Source organism: Triticum aestivum, chromosome 7B, assembly GCF_018294505.1.
Source record: "Triticum aestivum cultivar Chinese Spring chromosome 7B, IWGSC CS RefSeq v2.1, whole genome shotgun sequence".
Classification (NCBI taxonomy): Eukaryota; Viridiplantae; Streptophyta; class Magnoliopsida; order Poales; family Poaceae; genus Triticum; species Triticum aestivum.
The window spans coordinates 650,501,703-650,517,514 of record NC_057813.1 but is presented as its reverse complement, the minus strand read 5'-3'; the positions used below and the strand labels follow the sequence as shown (position 1 = coordinate 650,517,514).

The 15,812-nt window shown below is 45.6% G+C and overlaps 1 pseudogene; it reads right to left on the bottom strand.

Annotated features, from left to right (window-relative positions):
- LOC123158370 (probable methyltransferase PMT9) overlaps positions 1 to 15,812 on the bottom strand; it is a 32,165-nt pseudogene that overhangs the window by 5,398 nt on the left and 10,955 nt on the right.

Below are 15,812 nucleotides of genomic sequence, written 5' to 3'. Positions count from 1 at the left end.
AACTGCACTCGAATAGGGAACTCTAGACATGTACTCAATATCTGCATCTGACTTAGGACATAAAGCTGATGACAATTTAAAGTGTGCAGCTAACGGTGTACTCACCGGCTTGGCATTATGCATATTAAAACGACGAAGAACTTTATCAATATATCCCTTCTGACTTAGATATACTTTTCCAGATGGTCTATCTCTAGATATTTCCATGCCAAGTATTTTCTTTGCTGCACCCAAATCCTTCATCTCAAATTCATTACTCAATTGCTTCTTTAGTTCATTAATCTCTGACATACTCTTTGCAGCAATAAGCATATCATCAACATAAAGGAGCAAATAAATAGTTGAACCATTGACAGTTTTCAAATAAACACAACTATCATAGTTAGACCTTTTGAAACCTTGAGAGAGCATAAAGGTGTCAAATCTCTTGTACCACTGTCTAGGGGATTGCTTCAATCCATAAAGAGATTTCTTTAACTTGCAGACAAGCTTTTCTTTTCCAGGAATAATAAAACCTTCAGGTTGTTTCATATAAATATCCTCTTCTAATTCTCCATGTAAAAATGCAATTTTAACATCCAATTGTTCAAGCTCAAGATTATGCATGGCAACAATACTGAGTAAAGTGCGAATAGAGCTATGCTTCACAACAGGAGAAAAGACTTCGTTATAGTCAATACCTTGAATCTGGCTATAACCTTTAGCAACTAACCTTGCTTTATATCTTGTCTCATCATTAGGAGAAACACCTTCTTTCCTTTTGAAAACCCACTTGCAACGAATAGGTTTCTTCACTCTAGGCAATTTTACTAAATCCCAAGTGCCATTCTTTTCAAGTGATTCAATCTCATCATGCATAGCGGTCATCCACTTATTACTATCACCAGAAATAATAGCCTCGGAATATGAAGAAGGCTCAGAATTACCTTCAATTTCTTCTGCAACAGATAAAGCAAAAGAAACAATATTGCACTCTTCAATTAACCTGTCAGGTTTATTAATACCCCGTCTAACTCTGTCACGTGCAAGATTCCAACTGGGTGGAACAATAGGCTGATTTGGAGTGGGAGTGACATGTTCATCATCAACGACGGGTTCATCATGTGCATCAACAATTTCATTACCAGATGTATCACCTGAATCAATAACATGCTCCACCTGAACAGTAGGCTCCTGAACAATAGGCTGCTGTTCACTCTCAACGGGAGCATTAGTAGATGAAACATCATGTAACATAGCAGATTCATTAAAGATAACATTTCTGCTAATAACAACCTTCTGGGTTTCAGGATTTCACAATTTAAAACCTTTAACACCAGACTTATAACCAAGAAAGATGCACTTAACAGCCCTAGGCTCCAACTTTCCATTATCAACATGAGCATAAGCAGTGCAACCAAAAACTCTCAACTGTGAATAATCAGCAGGTGAACCAGACCATACCTCAATTGGAGTTTTTTTATTAAGAGCAATAGATGGTGAATGGTTAATGAGATAACAAGCAGTGGAAGCGGCCTCAGCCCAAAAACGCCTATGCAAACCTGCATTGGACAACATGCAACGGGCTCTGGAAATAATGGTTCTGTTCATACGCTCAGCAACACCGTTTTGTTGAGGAGTATAAGGAACGGTGTAATGTCTGACAATGCCTTCAGACTTGCAATAATTCTTAAATTGCTTAGAACAGAATTCCATACCATTATCAGTGCGAAGTATTTTTACCTTTCTTTCAGTTTGTCTTTCAACCATAATCTTCCACTCCTTAAAAGCTGAGAATGCTTCATATTTATGCTTCAAGAAATAAGGCCAAACTTTTCTCGAATAATCATCAATAATAGTCAGCATGTAACTAGCACCACCTAATGACTTCTTGCGAGATGGTCCCCATAAATCAGAATGCACATAATCAAGAATACTTTCAGTTGTATGGGTCGAAGTATTGAACTTCACCCTCTTGTGCTTGCCGAAGATACAATGCTCACAAAATTTCAATTTACCAGGTTCATATCCATCAAGAAGACCTCTCTTATTTAACTCTGCTAAACCAAGTTCACTCATATGTCCAAGACGCATATGCCAAAGGTTAGCAGCATCACAATCAGAATTCTTTGAAACAACTGGAGTAGCGTTACCTGAAACGGTAGAACCTCGAAGGTAATAAAGACCATTGGTCGAACTTAAGTCACCTTTCATCACAACAAGGGAACCTTTGGTGACTTTCAAAACACTATCTCCACCTGAATACTTGTACCCCTTTGCATCAAGGGCACTCATAGAAATAAGATTTCTCTTCATCTTCGGAATATACCGAACATCTGTCAAAGTTCTGATTATGCCATCAAACATCTTGATTCGAATAGAACCTATGCCTTCAATCTTGCATGATGAATTATCAAAACCCAAAACGGAACCAGCAGAAGTAGTGGAATCAAAAGTAGTAAACCAATCTCTATGTGGACACATATAAAAAGTGCATGCAGTATCAAGTATCCACTCATCATTGGTCTCAGCACATCCAGCAATAACGACAAGAGCATCATCGAAACTATCATCACGAGCAACGTTAGCAGAATTTTCACCTTGTTTGTTACCTTTCCTCTTTTCCTTGTTCTGCAATTTGAAACACTCTGAGATGTCATGCCCGTCTCTTTTGCAATATCTGCAATACTTCTTGTCTCTGGATTGTGACCGGCCCCTGTGGCCGTTCTTACTTTTGCCTCTGTTTCCATTATTGGAGTTCTTCTCCTTTGTCCTGCCACGAACAGATAATCCCTCTGCTTGGGATGAACTCGAACCATCATGATGCACCATTAATTTCATCTTCTCCTTAGAGTTCAAAGCTTCATAAACTTCATTAAGCGTGAGAGTATCACGACTGTATAATATGGTGTCTCTAAAATTGGTATAAGAACTTGGCAGTGAACAAAGTAACATTAAAGCAGTATCTTCCTCTTCATACTTAACCTCCATTGCAGCTAGATCAGATATGATCTCTTTAAATTCTGAAATATGATTCAAAACATTACCTTCCTCGGGTAACCTGTGCAGGAATAATTTTTGCTTCAGATGCATCTTGCTGGTGAGATCCTTGGTCATGCAAATCCCTTTCAGCTTTAACCATAGAGCGGCGGCAGTTTTCTCGCTCAAAACTTCCTGCAAAATATTATTATGCAAATGGAGTTGAATTTGTCACAAAGCCTTACAATCAATTCTTTTCTCCTCGTCAGTCCAATCTTGAATTCGGTTTTTTTCAAAACTATCCAGTGCTTCATCATAGTCGGACTGTGCCAACAACGCCCGCATCTTGACTTGCCATAGGGTAAACCTTGTGTCACGGTCCAGCAGTGGAAGATCGTACTTCATGGATGACATGAACCGATAAAACTGTGTACACAAAGTAGTACAAGCCGGTAGAAAAATTCTTAACAGAATTTAATATGCATAGCAAACGAACTGGAAGAATAGCACCTGGATATTGTACGGAAATAGACGAAAAATCAAACTGTAGCAAGGAACAGTAGCACTTGATAGCTTTGTGTGGATGTAGCAATCAGATGATCTAGTACTCAATTAGTACTAGCCTTCGTAAAGTACTAGTGCAACTGTGCAAGTACTACTAGATCGATTAGTCACGTGAACTCCAGCAGCAATCAGTACGTAACCGATGTGCACCACTAGTACTTGACGTGATCTGCCTCGGGACTTGGTGCGAGCAGCAGCAACTTTGCGCGGCTGTCCAGCGACGACTCGGCGGAACTTTCGACGACTTGGAGCGCATACGACGAGGAGCAGCGGCAGATGAGGCACGCCCGCAGCTTTGTAATGCGCCTCAGCAGGGGAAGTCAGAACTCCTCTCGGTCTCGGCTGCTGTAGAAATCGATCCGGCTTCAGATCGCCTGGTCACGCGCCGGCGACGGCGCACGTAACCCTAATCTCTTGATCTCTCAAATCTCGTATCTGAAACTTGGCTCTGTATACCACTTGTTAGATAATAACGAGAATAAACGAGACAAAGAGAGACACGGATTTTTACGTGGAAACCCTTGCGGGAGAAAACCACGGACGCACGAAGGCGCAATCACTATGATGGAGGAGTATTACAAGCACGAGACGACAGACCGTCTGAGGTGCGACTATATGGGGTATATAAGAAGGCAATACATGAGAGTCCTTGGAGGACAAGTAAACGAGTTGTACTCGTACGCGTCGACGTCAACGCAACGCCCACACCGATTGTACTACGTCTAGTCAGCCCGGTACTAGAATTTGGATCACAATTTAACAACCTATTCTTTATGCAATTAAAACCTCTAATATAGTTATAAAATTGTACCATGTGTCTAATCTAATAATTTAGGTATGCATAGTCACTTAGGCAGCATTGAAACAATTGAATCTTAAATGAATAGATGAGAAGTATAGGACAGAAGGTATTTCACAAACATCTTACCAGTTATGGATTGTCCCTATCAAACCACGGTCATATATGATCTTCAGTTTTCCAGATTCCATGAAAGGGACTACATTCATTACCCAGACATCTTTTTTCCTCAGTGATGCTGCAAATCCGCCAAGGTTAGCATTCATATCCATAACATTTCTGAAGGAATACTTCTGTATCTCAGATTTCATAAGTTTCCAGTACTGAGCAACTCTAGAATTCCAAATTTCCTGCAGACGGTATTCGAAGGTTAGACATTCAAGATCATCATCTGGGAAGGGTGTGGCTTCATATAGCAAAATCAGTCATCAAAGAACTCACATTGTCTTCAGTAAAATTCTTTGAACTGATTCCAATCTCTTCCAGACGAGGGGGTGGTGCTGTGAGCCTTTGTGGCCAGGGAAGCAGTTCGCTTCCTTTAACCTTGTTAACTCCTGGTTAAATATAAGAACATTACACCATCAGGGTACAGGTATGCTAGCCAACACTTGATGTTTGATATTAGAGTAATTTATGTAAGAACTACAGGTAAAGTTGGAAATTTCATTACAGAAACTTGTAATGAAAATTTTCTTTAATAACAGTTACAGCAGCAGACAATATACATATATGAACAGATGAACTGAACCAAATATGGCAATATACTACTACAGTTTCAAACTAGAGATGTTAATTGCAGGAAACTCTGCTGCAGAAATTGGAAACTATCAAACCATATCCGGCAATATTCTATAGTTCAAACCAGATATAGTGCAAACAAAGCAAAAGTAACCAATGGTGGTGCATGCAGGCATATTGTCATGGCCAGCAAATCAGCAGCAAAGAGTGACCTGTGGAGGCCAAAAATTGCAGAATAAGGGGGCACATGATGTCTTAATGGCAAGTGATAGAGCGGGCAACGAGTGGTTTGATCCTGTTAGTAGGCGACAAGGCAGATCAAACAGGATTGGAAAGGGCTATTCCCTTCAGGTAAAAGGTTGACCAAAGTACCCTTCTATATTATGGCTCGCCAATGCTCAACAAAGGGTTATGGCTAATGGTTATAATCTTGACCCTTTGTCTGCTCTAACATGTGTGAACTTTTGCCAGGGTGAAGTATATTTCAAGCAGAAGAAAGCAAGAGACAGTACAATAGAGAATAGACTATGGTAATTCAATAATAATCTTGAGGCAAATCAGAAAAGTGAGCTTACTCTTGGAGTAGGGAGTTATGCATGCTTTCATGAGGACATTCCAAGCAGCATCTGGGTCATCATCATGGCCACACATGGGAGGAAATGCTCTGGGCTCTCTCCTCATATAGCACCCATTTGTCAATGGTTTGACCCATATCACCGTCTGGCCCTCCTTTGAAGCAATCTTCCAGCACATCCTCTAAGCAAGATAGCTCATCTGCTTCCATATCTTCCGGTTAACTGGATCACGATGAGCATAAGCCTCTGGTGACGAATAAACGAAATACCCTCCAGGCCTCAAAACCCTATCCACTTCCAGCAACAAGATCCCGTCCCTCTGCAACCAGTCAATTCGACAACGCGAGCAATGCGCCAGCTCAAAGGAGCGGCTTGGATATGGCAGCCTCCTTGTACCCAGCACACCAAGGGTCGACGGGATCCCCCTCTCAAGGGCAAACTGAATCTGGTTCTCGTGCACATCGTTGGGAGCAAGCGACATTGCAATTATATCTAGCGGTAGGAGGTAAGCCCCGAAGCTAGCAACCCCGCAGCCGACGTCGAGCACGTTCCTGATGTTGCCTTCGTTGTTCAGCTTGTCATTTGGAAACCCCAACATCTAGCATCACAGCAATAAAAAATGGTATTGTTCATTAGCTTCCAAAGGTGACCAAAAGGTGGTGGGACAAGTGTTGGGGAACGTTGCAGAAAATTAAAATTTTTCCTACGGTTTCACCAAGATCCATCTATGAGTTCATCTAAGCAATGAGTCAAGGGAGAGAGTTTGCATCTACATACCACTTGTAGATCACGAGTGGAAGCTTGCCAAGGGGATGGTGATGATGGAGTCGTACTCGAACATGATTCGGATCACCGATGTCCAAGTGCTGAACGGACAGCACCTCCGCGTTCAACACACGTACGGGGCGGGAGACGTCTCCTCCTTCTTGATCCAGCAAGGGGGAAGGAGAGGTTGAGGAAGATTGCTCCAACGGCAGCACGACGGCGTGGTGTAATTGGTGCAGCAGTACTCCAACAGGGCTTCGCCAAGCACGTACGGAGGAGGAGAGGTGTTGGGGAGGGGAGGGGCTGCACCTTGGCTTGTAATTGTGCAGCCCTCCCCTCACCCCTCTATTTATAGGGGAAGGGACAAGGGGGGCCGGCCCCTCTAGATGGGATCTAGAGGGGGGGCGGCGGCCAGGGTGGGGGACTTGCCCCCCAAGCAAGGGGGGCGCCCCCTTTAGGGTTTCCCCCCAACCCTAGGCGCATGGGCCCAAGGAGGGGGGCGCGCCCAGCCCACCAGGGGCTGGCTGCTACCCCATGCGGCCCCATGTGGCCCCCCGGGAGGGGTGGCCCCTCCCGGTGGACCCCCGGAACCCTTCCGGTGGCCCCGGTACAATACCGATAAGCCCCCGAAACTTTCCGGTGTCTGTATAACAACTTCCCATATATAAAACTTCACCTCCGGACTATTCCGGAACTCCTCGTGACGTCCGGGATCTCATCCAAGACTCCGAACAACATTCGGTAGTCACATACTAGTCTTCCTAACAACCCTAGCGTCACCGAACCTTAAGTGTGTAGACCCTACGGGTTCGGGAGACATGCAGACATGACCGAGACGACTCTCGGGCAATAACCAACAGCGGGGTCTGGATACCCATGTTGGCTCCCACATGCTCCTCGATGATTTCATCGGTTGAACCACGATGTCGAGGATTCGATCAAACCCTGTATACAATTCCCTTTGTCAATCGGTACGTTACTTGCCCGAGACTCGATCGTCGGTATCCCAATACCTTGTTCAATCTCGTTACCGGCAAGTCACTTTACTCGTACCGTAATGCATGATCCCGTGGCCAACACCTTGGTCACCTTGAGCTCATTATGATGATGCATTACCGAGTGGGCCCAGAGATACCTCTCCGTCATACGAAGTGACAAATCCCAGTCTCGATCCGCATAAAACAATAGATACTTTCGGAGATACCTGTAGTGCACCTTTATAGTCACCCAGTTACGTTGTGACGTTTGATACACCCAAAGCACTCCTACGGTATCCAGGAGTTATACGATCTCATGGTCGAAGGAAGAGATACTTGACATTGGCAAAGCTCTAGCAAACGAACTACACGATCTTTGTGCTATGCTTAGGATTGGGTCTTGTCCATCACATCATTCTCCTAATGATGTGATCCCGTTATCAACGACATCCAATGTCCATAGCCAGGAAACCATGACTATCTGTTGATCACAACGAGCTAGTCAACTAGAGGCTCACTAGGGACATATTGTGGTCTATGTATTCACACGTGTATTATGATTTCCGGATAATATAGTTATAGCATGAATAAAAGACAATTATCATGAACAATGAAATATAATAATACTTTTATTATTGCCTCTAGGGCATATTTCCAACAGTCTCCCACTTGCACTAGAGTCACCAATGTAGTTACATTGTGATGAATCGAACACCCATAGAGTTCTGGTGTTGATCATGTTTTGCTCGCGAGAGAGGTTTAGTCAACGGATCTGCGACATTCAGATCCGTATGTACTTTGCAAATTTCTATGTCTCCATCTTGAACATTTTCACGGATGGAGTTGAAACGACGCTTGATGTGCCTGGTCTTCTTGTGAAACCTGGGCTCCTTGGCAAGGGCAATAGCTCCAGTGTTGTCACAGAAGAGTTTGATTGGCCCCGACGCATTGGGTATGACTCCTAGGTCGGTGATGAACTCCTTCACCCAAATCGCTTCATGCGCTGCCTCCGAGGCTGCCATGTACTCCGCTTCACACGTAGATCCTGCCACGACGCTCTGCTTGCAGCTGCACCAGCTTACTGCTCCACCATTCAACATATACACGTATCCGGTTTGTGACTTAGAGTCATCCGGATCTGAGTCGAAGCTAGCGTCGACGTAACCCTTTACGACGAGCTCTTCGTCTCCTCCATAAACGAGAAACATGTCCTTTGTCCTTTTCAGGTACTTCAGGATATTCTTGACCACTGTCTAGTGTTCCTTGCCGGGATTACTCTGGTATCTTGCTACCAAACTTACGGCAAGGTTTACATCAGGTCTGGTACACAGCATGGCATACATAATAGATCCTATGGCTGAAGCATAGGGGATGACACTCATCTCTTCTTTATCTTTTGCCGTGGTCGGTGACTGAGCCGAGCTCAATCTCACACCTTGTAACATAGGCAAGAACCCTTTCTTGGACTCATCCATTTTGAACTTTTTCAAAATCTTATCAAGGTATGTGCTTTGTGAAAGACCTATGAGGCGTCTCGATCTATCTCTATAGATCTTGATGCCTAATATATAAGCAGCTTCTCCAAGGTCCTTCATTGAAAAACATTTGTTCAAGTAGGCCTTGATGCTGTCCAGAAATTCTATATTATTTCCCATCAAGAGTATGTCATCTACATATAATATGAGAAATGCTACAGAGCTCCCACTCACTTTCTTGTAAACGCAGGCTTCTTCATAAGTCTGCATAAACCCAAACGCTTTGATCATCTCATCAAAGCGAATATTCCAACTCCGAGATGCTTGCACCAGCCCATAAATGGATCGCTGGAGCTTGCATACTTTGTTAGCGTTCTTAGGATCGACAAAACCTTCTGGCTGCATCATATACAGTTCTTCCTTAAGATGCCCGTTAAGGAATGCCGTTTTGACGTCCATCTGCCATATCTCATAATCATAGTATGCGGCAATTGCTAACATGATTCGGACGGACTTCAGCTTCGCTACGGGAGAGAATGTCTCGTCGTAGTCAATCCCTTGAACTTGTCGATAACCCTTAGCGACAAGTCGAGCTTTATAGATGGTGACATTGCCATCCGCGTCCGTCTTCTTCTTAAAGATCCATTTGTTTTCTATCGCTCGCCGATCATTGGGCAAGTCTGTCAAAATCCATACTTTGTTTTCATACATGGATTCTATCTCGGATTTCATGGCTTCAAGCCATTTGTTGGAATCTGGGCCCGCCATCGCTTCTTCATAGTTCGAAGGTTCATCGTTGTCTAACAACATGATTTCCAGGACGGGGTTGCCGTACCACTCTAGTGCGGAACGTGTCCTTGTGGACCTACGAAGTTCAGTAGCAACTTGATCCGAAGTACCTTGATCATCATCATTGTTTTCCTCTTCGATTGGTGTGGGCATCATAGGAACATTTTCCTGAGCTGCACCACTTTCCCGTTCGAGAGGTAGTACTTCATCGAGTTCTACTTTCCTCCCACTTACTTCTTTCGAGAGAAACTCTTTTTCCAGAAAGCATCCGTTCTTGGCAACAAAGATCTTGCCCTCGGATCTTAAGTATAAGGTATACCCGACAGTTTCCTTAGGGTATCCTATGAAGACGCATTTTTCCGACTTGGGTTCGAGCTTTTCAGGTTGAAGTTTCTTGACATAAGCATCGCATCCCCAAACTTTTAGAAACGACAGCTTAGGTTTCTTCCCAAACCATAATTCATACGGTGTCGTCTCTACGGATTTAGACGGTGCCCTATTTAAAGTGAATGTAGCTGTCTCTAGAGCGTATCCCCAAAATGATAGCGGTAAATCGGTAAGAGACATCATAGACCGTACCATATCCAATAGAGTGCGATTACGACGTTCGGACACACCGTTTCGTTGAGGTGTTCCAGGCGGCGTGAGTTGTGAAACGATTCCACATTTCCTTAAGTGTATGCCAAATTCGTGACTTAAATATTCTCCTCCACGATCTGATCGTAGGAACTTTATCTTTCGGTCACGTTGATTCTCCACCTCATTCTGAAATTCCTTGAACTTTTCAAAGGTCTCAGACTTGTGTTTCATTAAGTAGACATACCCATATCTACTTAAGTCATCAGTGAGAGTGAGAACATAACGATATCCTCCGCGAGCCTCAACGCTCATTGGACCGCACACATCGGTATGTATGATTTCCAACAAGTTGGTTGCTCGCTCCATTGTTCCGGAGAACGGAGTCTTGGTCATTTTGCCCATGAGGCATGGTTCGCACGTGTCAAACGATTCATAATCAAGAGACTCTAAAAGTCCATCGGCATGGAGCTTCTTCATGCGCTTGACACCAATGTGACCAAGGCGGCAGTGCCACAAGTATGTGGGACTATCGTTATCAACTTTACATCTTTTGGCATCTACACTATGAACATGTGTAATATTACGCTCGAGATTCATTAAGAATAAACCATTGACCATCGGAGCATGACCATAAAACATATCTCTCATATAAATCGAACAACCATTATTCTCAGACTTAAATGAGTAGCCATCTCATATTAAACGAGATCCAGATACAATGTTCATGCTCAAACTTGGCACTAAATAACAATTATTAAGGTTCAAAACTAATCCCGTAGGTAAATATAGAGGCAGCGTGCCGACGGCGATCACATCGACTCTGGAACCATTCCCGACGCGCATCGTCACCTCGTCCTTCGCCAGTCTCCGTTTATTCCGCAGCTCCTGCTGTGAGTTACAAATATGAGCAACGACACCGGTATCAAATACCCAGGAGTTACTACGAGTACTGGTAAGGTACACATCAATTACATGTATATCAAATATACCTTTGGTGTTGCCGGCCTTCTTATCCGCTAAGTATTTGGGGCAGTTCCGTTTCCAGTGACCCTTCCCCTTGCAATAAAAGCACTCAGTCTCAGGCTTGGGTCCATTCTTTGACTTCTTCCCGGTAACTGGCTTACCAGGCACGGCAACATCCTTGCCGTCCTTCTTGAAGTTCTTCTTACCCTTGCCCTTTTTGAACTTAGTGGTCTTATTGACCATCAACACTTGATGTTCTTTCTTGATTTCAACCTCTGCTGACTTCAGCATCGAGAACACTTCAGGAATGGTCTTTTCCATCCCCTTCATGTTGTAGTTCATCACAAAGCTCTTGTAGCTAGGTGGGAGCGACTAGAGGATTCTGTCAATGACCGCCTCATCTGGGAGGTTAATGTTCAGCTGGGTCATACGGTTGTGCAACCCAGACTTCTTCAGGATGTGCTCACTGACAGAACTGTTTTCCTCCATCTTACAACTATAGAACTTGTCGGGGACATCATATCTCTCGACCCGGGCATGAGCTTGGAAAACTAGTTTCAGCTCTTCGAACATCTCATATGCTCCGTGATGCTCAAAACGCTTTTGGAGCCCCGGTTCTAAGCTGTAAAGTATGCCGCACTGAACGAGGGAGTAATCATCAGCGCGAGTTTGCCAAGCATTCATAATGTCTTGGTTCTCTGGGACGGGAGCGTCACCTAGCGGTCCTTCTAGGACATATTGTTTCCTGGCAGCTATGAGGATGATCCTCAGGTTCCGGACCCAGTCCGTATAGTTGCTGCCATCATCTTTCAGCTTGGTTTTCTCTAGGAACGCGTTGAAGTTCATGTTGACATGAGCGTTGGCCATTTGATCTACAAGACATATTTGCAAAGGTTTTAGACTAAGTTCATGATAATTAAGTTCTAATCAAATTATGAACTCCCACTTAGATTAGACATCCCTTTGGTCATCTAAGTGTTACACGATCCGAGTCGACTAGCCCGTGTCCGATCATCACGTGAGACGGACTAGTCATCGTCGGTGAACATTCTCATGTTGATCGTATCTTCCATACGACTCGTGTTCGACCTTTCGGTCTCCGTGTTCCGAGGCCATGTCTGCACATGCTAGTCTCGTCAAGTTAACCCTAAGTGTTTTCGCTGTGTAAAACTGTCTTACACCCGTTGTATGTGAACGTAAGAATCCATCACACCCGATCATCACGTGGTGCTTAGAAGCGACGAACTGTAGCAACGGTGAACAGTTAGAGGAGAACACTTCTTGAAATTTTGTAAGGGATCATCTTATTTACTACCGTCGTCCTAAGTAAACAAGATGCATAAACATAATAAACATCACATGCAATTATATAGTTGTGACATGATATGGCCAATATCATATAGCTCCATTGATCTCCATCTTCGGGGCTCCATGATCATCTTGTCACCGGCTTGACACCATGATCTCCATCATCATGATCTCCATCATCGTGTCTTCATGAAGTTGTCACGCCAACGACTACTTCTACTTCTATGGCTAACGCGTTTAGCAATAAAGTAAAGTAAGTTACATGGCGTTCTTCAATGACACGCAGGTCATACAAAAATAAAGACAACTCCTATGGCTCCTGCCGGTTGTCATACTCATCGACATGCAAGTCGTGAATCCTATTACAAAGAACATGATCTCATACATCACAATTCATCATTCATCACAACTTCTGGCCATATCACATCACATGATCAATCGCTGCAAAAACAAGTTAGACGTCCTCTAATTGTTGTTGCATCTTTTACGTGGCTGCAATTGGGTTCTAGCAAGAACGTTTTCTTACCTACGAATAACCACAACGTGATTTTGTCAACTTCTATTTACCCTTCATAAGGGCCCTTTTCATCGAATCCGCTCCAACTAAAGTGGGAGAGACAGACACCCACCAGCCACCTTATGCAACTAGTGCATGTTAATCGGTGGAACCGGTCTCACGTAAGCGTACGTGTAAGGTTGGTCCGGGCCGCTTCATCCCACAATACCGTTGAAGCAAGAAAAGACTAGTAGGGGCAAGCAAGTTGACAAGATCCACGCCCACAACAAAATTGTGTTCTACTCGTGCAAAGAGAACTACGCATAGACCTAGCTCATGATGCCACTGTTGGGGAACGTTGCAGAAAATTAAAATTTTTCCTACGGTTTCACCAAGATCCATCTATGAGTTCATCTAAGCAATGAGTCAAGGGAGAGAGTTTGCATCTACATACCACTTGTAGATCACGAGCGGAAGCTTGCCAAGGGGATGGTGATGATGGAGTCGTACTCGAACGTGATTCGGATCACCGATGTCCAAGTGCTGAACGGACAGCACCTCCGCGTTCAACACACGTACGGGACGGGAGACGTCTCCTCCTTCTTGATCCAGCAAGGGGGAAGGAGAGGTTGAGGAAGATTTCTCCAACGGCAGCACGACGGCGTGGTGTAATTGGTGCAGCAGTACTCCGACAGGGCTTCGCCAAGCACGTACGGAGGAGGAGAGGTGTTGGGGAGGGGAGGGGCTGCGCCTTGGCTTGTAATTGTGCAGCCCTCCCCTCACCCCTCTATTTATAGGGGAAGGGGCAAGGGGGGCCGGCCCCTCTAGATGGGATCTAGAGGGGGGGCGGCGGCCAGGGTGGGGGACTTGCCCCCCAAGCAAGGGGGGCGCCCCCTTTAGGGTTTCCCCCCCAACCCTAGGCGCATGGGCCCAAGGAGGGGGGCGCGCCCAGCCCACCAGGGGCTGGCTGCTACCCCATGCGGCCCCATGTGCCCCCCGGGAGGGGTGGCCCCTCCCGGTGGACCCCCGGAACCCTTCCGGTGGCCCCGGTACAATACCGATAAGCCCCCGAAACTTTCCGGTGTCTGTATAACAACTTCCCATATATAAAACTTCACCTCCGGACTATTCCGGAACTCCTCGTGACGTCCGGGATCTCATCCAGGACTCCGAACAACATTCGGTAGTCACATACTAGTCTTCCTAACAACCCTAGCGTCATCGAACCTTAAGTGTGTAGACCCTATGGGTTCGGGAGACATGCAGACATGACCGAAACGACTCTCGGGCAATAACCAACAGCGGGGTCTGGATACCCATGTTGGCTCCCACATGCTCCTCGATGATTTCATCGGTTGAACCACGATGTCGAGGATTCGATCAAACCCTATATACAATTCCCTTTGTCAATCGGTACGTTACTTGCCCAAGACTCGATCATCGGTATCCCAATACCTTGTTCAGTCTCGTTACCGGCAAGTCACTTTACTCGTACCATAATGCATGATCCCGTGGCCAACACCTTGGTCACCTTGAGCTCATTATGATGATGCATTACCGAGTGGGCCCAGAGATACCTCTCCGTCATACGGAGTGACAAATCCCAGTCTCGATCCGCATAAAACAATAGATACTTTCAGAGATACCTGTAGTACACCTTTATAGTCACCCAGTTATGTTGTGACGTTTGATACACCCAAAGCACTCCTACGGTATCCAGGAGTTATACGATCTCATGGTCGAAGGAAGAGATACTTGACATTGGCAAAGCTCTAGCAAACGAACTACACGATCTTTGTGCTATGCTTAGGATTGGGTCTTGTCCATCACATCATTCTCCTAATGATGTGATCCCGTTATCAACGACATCCAATGTCCATAGCCAGGAAACCATGACTATCTGTTGATCACAACGAGCTAGTCAACTAGAGGCTCACTAGGGACATATTGTGGTCTATGTATTCACACGTGTATTACGATTTCCGGATAATACAGTTATAGCATGAATAAAAGACAATTATCATGAACAATGAAATATAATAATACTTTTATTATTGCCTCTAGGGCATATTTCCAACAACAAGTGCTAGGAGCTTAGAACATTTCGAACCTGCGCGAGGTTCACAATGTACTTGTCAGCGCCGTAGTGGAAGTGGGTGCCTCCGCCGGGGAAGTTGATCTTGTCCCCGTTCACCACCATCCACCTCTGGTCTGACTTCTCGGAGGCGAGGTGGGTGTGGGGTATGTTGGCCGTCCACACCTCGTCCCGGCTCCTCGGCCACCTGATCGGCACCTAGGCATCGCCACCCCCATCACATCGGCGTGAGCGAAAACAAACGAGTCGTGATGCAACAACAATCTACGAAGAGTTTGTCGTGGACCATGTTCATGCTCGTCGACGGACTCACCAGGTAGCCATCAGGTGGGGGATGAGGCAGTTGAGGCGGCGGGGCGCGGGCGGGCAGTGGCGCTCGTAGTGCTCCATGAGGGAGAGGTTGAGCCTAAGGCGGAGCTGGTGGTGGAGGCCCCGGTCCAGGCACGGGATCAGCTCCGAGTGCCTCGCGTCGCACACCTGCGCAGCGCATACAAGCCGCAACCCCGGGCCGATCGATCGAGTCAGCGGATCGAACCACCCACCATTAGCACGTAGAGAAACCGTGACGCTGAGGCGTACTGTGCGTACGTACCGGGAGGAAGGAGAGCGCGAGGCCGGCGGGGAGCGGGGCCTGGGCCTGGACCTGCGAGGCTCGGAGGCGGAGGCGAGGGCGGCGGAGGGTGGGGCCGAAGGCGGCACCGTGGAAGAGGCAGAGGAGCGCGAGCGCGAGG